Source organism: Antechinus flavipes, chromosome 5 (assembly GCF_016432865.1).
Source record: "Antechinus flavipes isolate AdamAnt ecotype Samford, QLD, Australia chromosome 5, AdamAnt_v2, whole genome shotgun sequence".
Lineage (NCBI taxonomy): Eukaryota > Metazoa > Chordata > Mammalia > Dasyuromorphia > Dasyuridae > Antechinus > Antechinus flavipes.
In genome coordinates this window covers 78,533,803-78,546,400 of record NC_067402.1, presented here as the reverse complement: position 1 = coordinate 78,546,400, position 12,598 = coordinate 78,533,803, and the positions used below count along the sequence as shown (strand labels likewise).

The window sequence follows — 12,598 nt, the reverse complement described above, 5'->3', positions numbered from 1 at the left end:
CTCAAACCCTTCAGTGAATTAGGAGTTGTATACTCCAAGCTTGTGAAGACTTCCTATTTCCGTGTGGGCAGATGAAAATTTGTCCCCATTTGAAGGCAGATGAAGTAGGAGGGCTTAGAGCTGGGTTGGATGTTGACAAGCCAAGGTCATTTACTGCCTCCAGGCCATTTCCAGCTGCTTGATTTTTGTCCTGCCACTGAACTTTAACAGCTCTGGAAGAGAGAATGAGGCTGACAGCTTTGTGCAAGTTGGCCTCATTTAAATTCAATTTACCCCAAAGTCAAAACATCACCCTGTGATGTCCCTGGTCTGCTTTGAAATCAAAGATAAACAACAACAAATAAATGCTATGTTGACATGAAAAATAGATATTTTTCATAATTTGATTTTTTTCTATGTGGATTGTTAAGCCATTTTTAAGCGGTTGTGGGCTTCATTCAAGATAGTATTTAATATTCTGAGGTTTAATGCAGCCAGCATAATCATCTTCAAACAGCATCTAAAAAAATGACTATCTTGAAGTACTGTGTGTATGCGACTATAGAATTCTACTAGGATTCAGGGAGGACATTTTTTATGAGAGTAGCAACCACCTCTGTCAAATAAGTATTTTGACTTTGTTTGCTTGATAATAATAGAGCATCCTTAATCAAGTATGCAGTCAGGACATTGGTGAAAGAGAGACTTTTAAAAACGTGTTTTACTCTTTGAAATCAAATTTTTTTGGTAACAAATTATAAATATCTTATATTCTTAATGTTTGTCAGTTGTGTGACTAAGAAGATATATTCACATACTTATACACCCATTCGTACACATAGATACAGATAATGTATGCATATATGTGTAGGTGTATACATACACATACATACTAATGGCTATTCGGTGAGCTATAGTTTTGACAATGAAGGGTCACAGCAACAATGAAACATGTTTGATTCATAACAGCTTTATGATCAGAACATGGTTTCTGCAGGTATTTGAGCTCAGGGACCATCTCATGCTGGTATGAAACAATTCTTATATTTTGCTGAACTAGAAGGTGAGTGTAAAGAACTGTTATATCAACCTCAGGACATAGCTTGCTTGCTGGGCCTTAGCTCTGGAAAACAGGGTATCTCTTAATAGTAAAAAGAGAAAGTTGGTTTTGATGTGGGGATCCTTACATCTACTCTAAATTCTACTCTTCCTTTTTTATGCCAGCTTTCATCTCACCTACTCATTGAAATGACTTCTAGTCAGCACTGATAACTCCCTCTCTTGTAGCTCTATTGAACTGACAATACTATACTGTATATAGTAATTTAATGTTAATAATCTTCTTTATTTAGAATGTAGAAACCAACCTCTTTACATGTGTTCTTTCCCCCTCCTCTCCAATAGATTGTAACCTCAGTCATATCCTCACTCTCTCAAATATTCTGTCACTTTCTATATCCTGGTACCATCCCTATTGCTTTTTTTTTTTTTTTTTAATAAAAGCTTCCTTTATTCTTTGTTTTTTAAATAATATTTTATTTTTCCTAATTACACTTAAGATAATTTTAAACATTTATTTCAAAATTTAAAAATTTAAATGCTCTCCTTCTTTTTCCCTCTTTCCCCTTCCCTGATATAGTAAGAAATCTGACATAGGTTAAACATGTGCGATCATATAAAATATTGCTGTATTATGTTGTGAAAGAAGAAACAGACCAAAAAATTGCATTGGATAAAAATTTCAAATTTTTTCATTGAATACTGGGCTGTCAGCATTATCATATTTTACATGTAATTATAACTTTAAAGAGTATGAATCAGAACAATTTAGATACTTCATGGGATTCGTTATTTGAACCAATAAAGTTAGCTGTTTCAATCTAGTTTTACTTGAGTTTCCCAGGTCTTGTTCAGTACCATGGATAGCACACAATCATAGCATCTTATAATTGGAAGAGATTATAGGAACTTTCCAGTACAATATCTTAACAAGACTTTCCTATTGTAAGGATTTTTAAAATTTTTATTCTCTCTCTCTTCTTCCCTTCCTCTATCCTTCTCTCTTTCTGTGTGTGTGTGTGTGTGTGTGTGTGTGTGTGTGTGTGAGAGAGAGAGAGAGAGAGAGAGAGAAGAGAGAGAGAGAGAGAGAGAGAAAGAGAGAGAGAGAGACAGAGAGAGAGAGAGACAGAGAGAGAGAGAAGGGAGACTTGGCAGTCTGGTGAAGTCTCTACATCTTAATAGCCAGTTATGACAGCCAATGGTCAATTGTCTGTGGACAGGAAAACTATGCATTCTGGCAGTCTGATCATATTAATTTTTAAGTATTAATGAGTATGATATTTTATTATGGGCAACAACTGTAATGTGATATAAAGATACCTGTGATTTTTTTTTTAGGGACAATAAAATCATAATTACTAATACTACTTTGTTGTCTACATTCATAATGGAAGGAAATGCTAAATCTTAGAAATTAGTAAAAATAAAGATGTAATTTTCCTTTCCTCTTTCTAAGTTCATAGATTCCTTGAAATCTAGCCATGTACTCTGGGGCTCAGTGCACCCCAGATTAAGAATTCTTGTTCTAATAAACCTTGGTCATCTAGCCCAGGACTTAGAAACTCTTTTCACTCACAACTCCTTTTTGTGAAAAATTATGTGACTCTAGTTATATAAATACATAAAATAGGTATGCCAATCAAACATTTACTGATAATCATAATTTCACGATCCCCATAGGAGTTGTGAATCAGAGTTTAAGAAACTTTGATCTAGTTTTTAAGTTCTCCAGTGAAGGGGAACCCACTATCTCCTAGGGCAGCCAATTCACTTTTAGGATAATTCTAATTGTTGGAAAGTTTTTCCTTATATTATGCCTGCTTCTAGTCCTCTTTACCTGTTTTTTCTTAGTTCTTTGTTCTTATGGCATCCATGCAAATTAGAAACAAGCAATGAGAATGGTGTAGGCTCATGATCCATTAAAAAGACTAGAGATGCTTCAGGTATAAAAAGGGCTACCATGGTAGTAAGTTCTCCCGGGATCTAAACTAACTACTGGAGAGAATGGGTCAGTTTGCAGTTGCTCTGAAGATTTATATTAGAATTGAATATGCCAAGTTAGTTTAGAAGCTGAATTAAAATAGTGTTCCAGATTGGAACAGTGATCCAGATCTTATTCCCCATTAGATATATGCATACACACACAGTATATTTAGGCATGATAGGATAGAACCAGTCGGGTCATACAAGAATAATTATGACTGCAAGGTGTTTTCTTGTAGGTTCTGTTTTACAAAAAATTGAAAAGCCCCTGCCTTGTGAAATTTATAATCTCACTTGAGATATATACATATATGTGCTTACTTAAATATCCTGCAATCTAATTTACAAGAGATAGTGATCTCTAAATATAGCTCCTTGTCTAGAAACTTAAGCTGGATCAACAGATGAAATGTAGTGCAGGCTGAATACATAAGTGTTGAGTGCATATAACAAAATGAATTGATGTAAAATTGATGGCAGCACAGGGAACTCCATGCCAGAAATTAATTTATTTCACTGAATATCTCAGACTTTTTCAGTCTATCTTACAGACTGGGTGAGATAAATAAATGGCATATATTTAATATTGCTGAACACATTTAATCAATAACTATTTTATGGTTGGGAATGTCAACATAGTCTTTAGCACTGACCTAAAATCCAGTTAGCTTCATTGTGCATTTCTGGCTCATTAATCAGTGATTTCACTTTATGATTTTTAATCTGGATACCTAAATTCTTCAGATTATAGTAAATTCTGAAAATTCCTCAAAAATTATAAAAATGAAATTAATTTTAAAAACTATATTAATCTTAGGTAAATTATTGGTCTCTGTTGCAAAAGGAAGTGTAGGAACAAAGTATTTTAGAACTAGAAGGGGCCTTATAAATCCATTGATGCCATTATTTTAAAGATGAGAATATTGAACTCTATAGAAGTGAAATAAGTTGTCCAAAGGGCATACAAGAAATTGTTGTTGTGCCTGACTTTTCATCACCCCATTTAGGGTTTTCTTGGCAAACATACTGGAGTGGTTTGCCATTTTCTTCAGACCATTTTACAGATGAGGAGACTGAGGCAAATAGGGTTATATCCATGATCTGTCCAGGATCATACAGCCGTCAAGTGTTTGTAGCCATATTAGAACTCAGGAAGATGAGTTTTCCTGACTCTAGGTTCTTCAAGCACTTAGATGCCACACAGGAAATTAGTGGCAAAATAAAAAGTTTTTTTCAGACTATGATTATAGGACTATCTGATGATATTTCTTATTATTATACTTCAAAAAAAGCTTATTGTATCCAGGGAGGGGAGGGAAGGAGGAAGAGAATTTGGAACTTAAAATTTGAAAAAAGAATGTTAAAATTGTTACATGTAATTGGGAGAAAATAATATATTAAATAATTAAAAAATCCTTATTGTTCAATACATATTATTCCATCACTTGAGTCTCCACAGTATAATCCAAGTTTTAATTATGAAATTGGATTTTCTTGTGATAAATGTAAATTTTCTATTTTTTGATATTATGGTTATAATGATATAGCACTCCAATCTAGAGTCATTTAGGCCAAGTTATCTCAATGCCCATAAAACATTTAGGCAAAGAAAAAATGTGTATCTTTCCAATGTTTTAATCTGTGCTAACTCTTGTGTTAGGCAGATAAAGTGTGAAGGTTTTGATTAGATAAAACTTTTGACCTAATACAAGGATCTTGAATCAATTCTCTTTTTGTTGTCTTAGTTAACTATAACAGCAATCTCTATTGCAGCATAATAAAAGCTCTTTTATTTCACCTTCCCAAGAAACAAGTTCGGGTAAATCTCTGAACCCACATCTTTGTCATCTGAGACTAAGGCATTTACATATTTCATTACAGCTGCCTTTTAAGTATGATTCCTGAGCTTCACCTTTTGCAAGACAGAATTTTGACTTTCATCGAGAAATACCTCATAAAAGAAGGAAAATACTTTTTGTTATATGCAATTTAAAGTCTACCTTTATAAATCCTAAAGGTTTGCTCAGAATTTTATTTGTAGCTGAGGATGACTGCTAGTTGTGTAACGACTTCAGGTCATTCCATATTCCATCTAAAATATCCAAGGGGGGAAAAATCCAGCAATTTAGGTTCCACCTTTCACGGAGAACAGCTGATTTTGCCTTTTCCTTCTAGCCAATGGTGATCAAATCTTTCAGAAAGGAAACTAGATGAGTCATCTTCTGCAGATAAGCTGAAATATTAATAGTTCTATCTCCATAAGGCCTCATTGCAGCCAAATCACACAGCACGCCTACTCATCTCTATCACTGGAGAGGTTCATGGCAAAGAAACCCCTTCTAAACAGCTTCGATCTTAAAGCTTCAGAAACTGATTAAACAGCTATGAACAATACAATTGAATCTGAATCTTAAATCCCTCTCCCTTTCCCTCTTTGTCTGTCTCTCTCTCCTCTAACCAGTTCTTCATAGATTGGTCTTTTTTTTTTTTTTTGTTTTTTTTTTTTTGTTTTTGTTTTTGTTTTTAAGACAGATGGACTTGAAACCTGCTTGATCTTGGAACATCACTTCAAGTCACTGCGGTGAGTATCTTCCAGAGTGGGTCAATTCTGGGTTTTATGGTTTAACAAATGCTAACAATTTTTTTTTTAAATCTAAGAACTTGGCTATTTCAAAGGTGTATTTCTCTGTGTGTGTGTGTGTGTGTGTGTGTGTGTGTGTGTGTGTACATGTGCATATGTGTGTATGTGTGATGTGTGGGTGAGACAAAGACAAGAGACAAAAGTAATAATGTGAGCTCCTTGAGGTCAGGGATGAGCTTTTTGTTTTTCTTTGCATCACCAGCACTTAACACAGTCTCTAGCCCTTAAATGCTTAATAAATATTGATTGACGAACGGATCAGAAAGGATTTTTTAGTTTATTATTCAGGGATAGAGTGGGGGTGGGGAGTGCGGAGGGATAGGAATGGAGGCCAGAGGCATTGTATTTTGGAGTTCAGCCATGAATTAATTAAACTTGACCTGGAGAGTTGTGCGTTCCCATTCCATTTCATCATCTCCCAGAGTTTGTAAAATTAAATGGGCGCTGGCCAGAGATCCTCAGAGCCACAGTGCAGAAATGATTCCACTCCAGCCCAAAGGCGGGGAGATTTACGGGGCGCTGCCATGCTGCCAGCAGGGGGCGTCACAGAGCGCGCCCTTTGCGGAGGCTTTGTTTGATTCCTGGATCCAACTTTAAGTCTCGGGTCCCGCACCGATGCTCAAGGCCGGGCTGACCCGGTGATAGGGGAAAAGTTTACGAGCTCTATCCTGGTGTAATGTTCTACGCCACATCAGACACTGCCATTCAATCAACTAGTCACAAACTGTTTTTCGTTTGTTCCTCCTTCCTTCCCATCCCCAGGCTCCTGCACGTCCAGGGGAAGCTAGGATCCGCCTAACGGGGCCTCGGTGCGCAGGGCACGCCGCCAACTCCCTTCTCTATGGAGACAGGATGGAGACGGATGGGCGGGACTTCCGGCACTACCGGAAGTGTGAGGCAGCTAGGGGTTGGACCGAAGGGGAGTGATCGTCCCGTGTCTGTCTACTTCAATCACCGGGTTAGGTTCCGTGGCTTCGCCGCTTTTTCGCCGCCTCTAGTTCTTGCTAGGTCGGCTCACGTGTGGTGCGGTCGCTGAGAGTAGCGGGGGCTGGTGGCGAAGGAGCCCGTGGCTGGCTGTGAGCGGGTAGCGGCGGCGGCGACAGCAAAAGCGGCGCGAGGCCCCTAGGCGGCTCTGACAGGTGAGAGCGGCTTCCCCGGGAGGGCAGGAGCCTGCTTCCGTCCGGGCCTCTCCACGCCCCGGGGATGCGGACTCCGCTCGTCTTAGGTGCTCGTAGCCACCCTCGGCCCCTGTGAGAGTAGCCGCCATTTTCCAGACTAGAGCCCCCCCGCCCCCTCGAGAAGGCGGTACGGGAGCCGCTGGGTTTCTTGACCTCAACTTCCCTTCGAGTTTACACCCTGAGTGGTGGGGAGGGGTCTTCACCGCTTGTAGGGTGGGACGTGCCCTGACGTGGGCACCGGATGCATCCCCGCCTCTCCACAGGCTCTGGGGCAGGTCCTTGATGCTGTGTCTCCTGGGACTTTAGGGCAGGAAGCGCGGCGTCTGTCAGTGGTGTGGCAGCTGTTGAACAATTCACCAGTGAGCCCAGATTCCAGGCCGCGCTTCCATCAGCAGGCCCTTATTCCCCTCTTGAAGGTCTTCCTTCCGTCTTTGACTCGCAGTTTATCTCAAAAAGACCGGAGAAGTCCCTAGGAACAAAAAGAACAAGAACCAAACCCTGGTTGGCTTGTTCCATTGTAATAGACCAACTTGCGCATGTTATTTTTGAGGAATAGTTTTTTATGCAGTCGAGGGCTAGGGGCTCAATTGGTGACACTTTGGTACCTTCGCCTCAGGTTTGCTTGCAGCCCTGAGAGGTTAGGTGATCATTGAAAGTGTACGTGTTTTGATTTCATTCCTTCACTTAACATGTGTTGAACCAGTCCTAATGGCCATTTACACGTTGGAGAAATAGCTACGTGCAGTGCAAAACACACTGTACTTGGAACCAGAAGATCTGGGTTGTTTTTTAGTGACTGCTATGTAGCTTATGAACTATGTGACATTGGGGAAGTTACTCCTTCTGATAAGCTTCCACTTCCTCATCAGTTAAATAAAATGTGTAAATGTTTGCCTTGATTACCTCACAAGTTTTGTGAGGTTCCTATAAAATCATTTATATGGAAATGTTTTACCACACAGTGCTTTGCTTTCTTCTCTCACTAAACAATTGTTCATATTTCCACTGTAAAACTTAGTTTTGCAAAAATATAGTCAGTTTGGTTATGCAGGGCAGAAGTAGAAAGAATACAGTTTGGAATCAAGAACTGTGAATCTGATTTTTATTATACTTTAACACTTAGTAACTACATAATTATAGCATAATCATTTCATCTTAATGAGACGCAAGTTCCTTCTCTTGTAGAATGGCTACTTTTCGTAGCCACCTGTTTCTTTGAATGTTTGAGAGTAAAGTGCTTTGTAAATATTTAGAGATTATTATAAACGTTAGCAAGTGATGATTACAGAGGGATTGAGTTTATTTATTATCTCTACCCTTGTTGACTATGGGCAAATAACATAACGTTTCTGGGCCCCAGTTTAAAATGAGAAGATTGATGTAAATGACGATATTCTAGATCAGTGCTCTAAAATGGTGGCCAGGCCCTTCTTTGGGTTTGATTATAACCCCTAGGGAGTATGCTGAATAACCCTCATTCCTTCTCCATACAATTTTAGGGGAGGATATGAATCTTACCCCAGGCTCCCCTAGATAACCAAGTGTCTCCAAAGAATTTATCATAACCTTAATGCATTTTTCTCTAATCTACTCCTTTACTAACACTTTCTACATCTGACCTCTTGTGGCTCTGCAGGGGCTTTATTTCTCTTAAGCTACAGGTTTATAGTGATCCATGCATTCATACCAGTAGTTTTTCAGAGAAAATACTCAATTTGCTCCGTAGTTTATTTCTACTTCACCTCCTAGCTCATTTTTGGATAGATTCAGTTATGGTGCAGGCATCATATACTGTGTGCAGTAAACAGCAGTAAATAAAGAGTCCTGGCCATGCTGTCCCTGTTATAACAATTTTTTATGGAGTGCAAAAACATTTTTGAATTATTAACAAATAATATATTTTCAAGTTATTCTCTTTTATCTCATCTTTTAATTTTTATTTTTGTATAAGTTTTGTAATTTGCATAGTTATTGCAGTTCTACATACATATACATTATATATAATTTATAAATAAATTAAAATTTGGAGGAAGTGTACTGGATAACTCCCCCCCCCCCCCTTTTTTTTTTTTTTTTTTTTTTTTTTTTTTTTTTACTAATGAGAGGTTCATTGGAAGAATTTGGGGATCAGTGGTCTAGAAGAAGAAGTGGACTAGAAGCAATTTGGTACACTAGGAACTTGGTTTGCTGTCACAGGATCCCAATTTAAATCTTGCCTCTTATACATTACCTATTGTCAACCTTTTTGAGCCTCTTTTCTCTGTAAAATGAGATATCCCCTTTGGTCATGTCCATCTCTTTATGATTCTCTGATCTCCAAAGTCCTTTCAGCTCCTAACTTCCTAAGTTTAGTAAACTTCAGTGGTTCCCTCTTAGCTACCAAATAAAGTTCAAATTCTTTAGCCCTTGATTCAAATCTCTTAATAAGTTGAAGTCACCTTAAATCTATCCAGACTTTGCTCTTGTAATTGTGGAAAGTGTTTGGATTTGGAATTATAAGAATTGGATTCAGATCTTGGTTATTTGAACTTTGGACTGGTTTCCTATGAGGTACCTTCTTCCTCTATATCTTTCATCTTATGTGCATGAAATGTCTTTCTTGTCTCATCTTGCCTTTTTAAAAAATTCTGCCCATCCTTTAAGACTCATTTTAGGTAACAATTTGCTCTTATTTCCTGTACCTTCTGTATTAGGCAGTTATGTTTTTTTTTTTCCTCCTTTGAACTTCACTTGACATTTGGTTTATTCTATAATATAATTAATATGCATGATGTTGTGTTCCAATATCTTGTATATATGTTTCCATCCTGTTCCCACAGATTGAAAACCCCATAAAGTCAGAGGCTCTGCTTTATCTAAAAGTTTTATTTCTCAGTGCCTAGGATATGATAGATACTTTAAAATGTTAAATTCAAAATATAAATGTTGTTAATGCCACTTGGCTGATCAAGACTATGTAAACTAAGGCTCCAGAAGGCAGGTGTTATTTTAATTTGTTTTCAATTAAGTTCATTGTTTTCAGTAATTTGGAGGTAGCCATCTTTCGAGAAAGATAAGTTTTAGTGACTTGAAAGAAGTGTTTATTTGAATTAAAAAAAACTAGACTCATGTTTTTTGGGATCTCGAACTCTTGCAGCAAGTAAGTGAATACCATTAATTCTCTCTTTTTAAAAATTATTATTATAGCTTTTTATTTACAAGATATACGCATGTGTAATTTTTCAGCATTGACAATTGCAAAACCTTTTGTTCCAACTTTTCCCCTCCTTTCCCCCATCCTCCAGATGGCAGGTTGATCAATATATGTTAAATATCTTAAAGTATAAATTAAATATAATATTTGTATAAATGTCCAAACAGTTATTTTGCTGTACAGAGAGAATTGGACTTGAAATAGTATACAGTTAGCCTGTGAAGGAAATAAAAAATGCAGGTGGACAAAAATAGAGGGATTGGGAATTCTTTGTAGTGGTTCATAGTCATCTCCCAGAGTTCTTTCGCTGAGTGTAGCTGGTTCAATTCATTGCTGCTCTATTGGAACTGATTTGGTTCATTTCATTGTTGAAGAGAGCCACAGTCATCAGAATTGATCATCATATAGTGTTGTTGTTGAAGTATATAATGATCTCCTGGTCCTGCTCATTTCACTCAGCATCAGTTCATGCAAGTCTCTCCAGGCCTTTCTGAGGAATGCTAATTCTCTTTGGAAAGTGTGGCTTTCAATTTTTTAAAGAATTATTCTGAATTATAGGTTTGAAAAAGCATGTAAAGAGTGTGATTTCACTTTTTAGTTTTGCAACTGATTTACTTCAGTCTCTCCTCTATTAAATATTAGTCACAGGCATTTAGGTTAATGGATTAATAGTTGATAAGGTGATTTAGGTATTAATTGGAAATTAAAAATTTTAATATTTTATTAGATAAAACAGTTGTAATTCATTTGAAATTTAAATGCCATTGAAGCTTTCTAGATGAACTAAATACTACTATAGGTTTTTATAGTTTAGTATTGAGGCAAAGCAAAAAGCAGGTTTTTTTTTTCCTGTTATTCTTGCATCTGTAATTTAGAAAAAATAATGATGCTGAATCTCAATAATCAACTACTTTTCTTGAAGATTAAATAGGTAATAAATATGAGACCAAATTTAGAACTAGAAGGAGCCTTAGTGATAATCTTTTTCAAAATACTCATTTTGTATTTGAGGAAATTGAAGGCCAGTAAAGGAAACCAAGGCAACATAACTAGCAATTCTGGAATCTTAACCTTTTAGAGGAATTTACAAGAAAATTCTCTCTCTCCTCTCTCCTTTCTCCTCTCTACTGTCTCTCCTCTCTCTCACATACAGAAGGAGCTTTTCCTTGATATGATAGTAGCGTACCCTGAATTAAAAATGATATGCTGATAAATGTCTAACACTGAATTTGACTTTGGATCTTTCTGACTCCATACACAGTAGTCTCTCTGCAGTGGCTCCAGCAGTCTCTTCAGATCTAGCCTTGTGCTTTCCTTGTACATAGTAAGAGCTTGATAAATATTTGATCAATAAATGCTGTGAATATAAATTAAACATTATCCAAGTTGTCTTTTTCAGAATGATGGGTTACCTTTAAATTGTTAACATATTCAAAGTAGTGTTATAAATTTAATGTTTTGAAGGATAATCCATTATGAATTGGGGAAGAATAGAAAAAGACAATTTATTCTTCTTGCATCTTCAGTTATCTGGAACTAATTCTCTTTCCCCTAAACTATATCCTTTCTCCCCTCTAACCTCTACTTCTTTATTATTGGTCCCTCTTATTCTCAGGCTAGGAGCCATCGTGGCTTCCTTACTATCTTTCAAACTTTTCCCCCTTTCCAAGTTGTTGCCAAGACCTGTCATTTGCATCTTTTCAACATCTCTGAAAAATGCTGCCTTTTATATTTGGACATTGTCCCCACTCTACCATAAACTCTTATTACCTCACACCTAGATTTTTGAGATAGCCTGCTAGTGTGTCTGCTGGCTTTAAGTCTCTCCCTACCCGGTTCTCTATTCATTCACTAAAGTGGTTTTTCTAAAATGTAGATCTGATCCTGACAACCCCATTCTCCTATCCTCGAACTTTAGCGGCTTTCTGTGTTACCTAGAATGCTCTCCTTCCTTTGCTCTGACTGCTGAACTTCCTATCTTTGTCTTATCTGTTTTAATTTCATTACCTTCCCTCTGGTAATTAAATCCTATTTATCCCTTTTATAGCTTGATATGGGTTTATATCTGTTTGCATGTTGTCTTTTCTGTTAGACTATGAATTCTTTGAGGGTAAGGGCTGTACTTTGCTTCTTTTTGTATCCCCAGAATTTAGTGTAGTTCCTGGCAAGTAGTAGGTGATTGATGAATGTTTATTGATGGATTATTCAAGAATGAGGTAAGAAGGATCTGAACTAGGTTGGAGATCTTGGAGATGGAAAGAAGAGGATGTATTGGACAGGTTTTGAAGGACCAATGAAATAATTTGATGATTAATTTGATATTATTGGGGAGAAAAGGAATCACTTTTAGGAAATATTTTATCAACTTTGTAACATACCCTTCATTCATAACTATATAATTGAGTCCACAAAAATTATGTTTCCTTCCCATTGAATCCATTATCTTTTTTTGTAGAAAAGATTAATAAGTATTTATTGTGAACCTACCCTCTGCCTTGGCAGAGACTGTCCCTGTTATCAGGGAACTCCCAAACTAATGAGGAAAACATGTAAATACCTATGTAG

General features: G+C 37.0%; 1 protein-coding gene across 2 annotated transcripts in view; it reads left to right on the top strand.

Annotated features, from left to right (window-relative positions):
- Window positions 1-5,176: 5,176 nt before the first annotated feature.
- The window catches only part of WDR37 (WD repeat domain 37), a 108,282-nt gene continuing 100,860 nt past the window's right edge, over window positions 5,177-12,598 (top strand). Inside the window, exon 1 of one of the 2 annotated variants that reach the window (XM_052000430.1) lies at window positions 5,177-5,602. The gene's annotated coding sequence lies outside the window, so the exon portion shown is untranslated. Of the gene's footprint in view, window positions 5,603-5,750; window positions 6,802-12,598 lie in introns of those variants that run through there. The other variant, XM_052000429.1, reaches the window with a different exon arrangement.